Raw genomic sequence first — 1,535 nt, forward strand, 5'->3', positions numbered from 1 at the left:
TGGAGAAAATTTATCTTTACTGAAATCCAGATGTAACTGACTAGAGGTCAGCTGATGGAAATCCCATGTGTATCAAAGTAGAACTGTGCTTTTAGACCAGGGGCGCTCACACTTTTTCAGCATGCAAGCTACTTATAAAATGATCAAGTAAAAATGATCTACCAACTACAAAAATGCAAAACATATATTTTTATTTATTTATTACATTTATTCATAAATGCATTGAAAATTCTTTATATGTACAATTGTGCTTTTACGTACCTTGCATAACCGCATGAGTCCATATTGCACAACACAACACAATTAACTATGTATATTTTTTGTCATTACCTGAGTTTACTCTGATGGCTTGTACTGAATGGAATGAGCCAGGGATGCATAGTCCAGACAGTATCTGCTGACAGCCAGCCTCAAGCACACTTCCAAATGATCATCAGTCATGGTAGAATGGTACTTGGACTTAATGATCTTTATGTGGGAAAAGGTTGACTCACATAAATAGGTAGAGCCAAATAATGCAGTCAAGAAGGTAACACATTTTCTCATGTTTGGGTACTTTCCCTCTGTGAGTAAGTTCCAGAACTGCTCATGCGCTCTGGACTTCAGCTGAATGTCGGCTTGTAGTGTCAAAATCTCCCATTCCGTATACATGATACATTTTTGTCATCTTACTTGGTACAGCTCCCCCACTCATTTTAATACCCTTTCTTATGTTTAATAGAAAAAGCCAAGGTCTAAAAATTGGCGACAACTTAGCTTGTCACTTTTGCTGCACTTAGTGCAGTTGTTTGTGCATGTGTTTGATACCTAATTGACATCTGATTGGCTGCGCTGTATATCAATTAAGTGACGGGATTGATGATAGACTTACACCTATTTTTTTAATGTCACGCGATCTACCCAAACTACATTTGCAATTGTGATCGACATACTGAGCACCCCTGTTTTAGATGAACTAATCAATGCTTTGTTCCAAAAGTGGTTTACATCTGACCTGGATAAGCATCTGGTCTTGGTCACTGTGATAAGCTGGATTTTTCTAGAGAAACAAAATCAGTAATACTTAAAATAAATGAGGGAGTGCCCCCAAACCCAGAATCGTGCTGGGTGGAGTGGAGCATTGTACACTCATTTTGCCCACTAGGTGAGCATCAAACAACTCGCTCTGAGGTAGTGTACCTAGTGACATTGCCTGGGAAGGTTCTCTCTGGTCACAGTGAATTTTTTTGTAAAAGCAGTGTCACTCAACCTGCATTTTTTGTGATGGCCTTTTTAAGAGAATCGTGTGCAGCTGTGAAATTTTGTTCATGCTTGGGAAAAATGCCACAGAAACTGTTGTGGTGTTGAACACAGCTTACAAGGACAGTACTATGGGAAAAACTCAAGTGTACGAGTGGTTTTCTCATTTCAAAAAAGATGAAATGTTGATTGATGACAAACCTCATTCTGGATGTCTGTCAACTTCCTGAAGGGATGAAATTGTCAACTTGTAGTGCATTTGGAGTTACTTCCACCAGGTCAGACTGTTAATCAAG

At 38.8% G+C, this 1,535-nt stretch overlaps 1 protein-coding gene across 1 annotated transcript in view; it reads right to left on the minus strand.

The window, feature by feature from the left end:
- Positions 1-1,535, minus strand: part of IL17A (interleukin 17A) — a 110,480-nt gene that overhangs the window by 29,360 nt on the left and 79,585 nt on the right. The window lies entirely within an intron of this gene.

The sequence above is a fragment of the Echinops telfairi genome, unplaced genomic scaffold, assembly GCF_000313985.2.
Source record: "Echinops telfairi isolate 266 unplaced genomic scaffold, ASM31398v2 ScPeMD7_3533;HRSCAF=4204_1, whole genome shotgun sequence".
Lineage (NCBI taxonomy): Eukaryota > Metazoa > Chordata > Mammalia > Afrosoricida > Tenrecidae > Echinops > Echinops telfairi.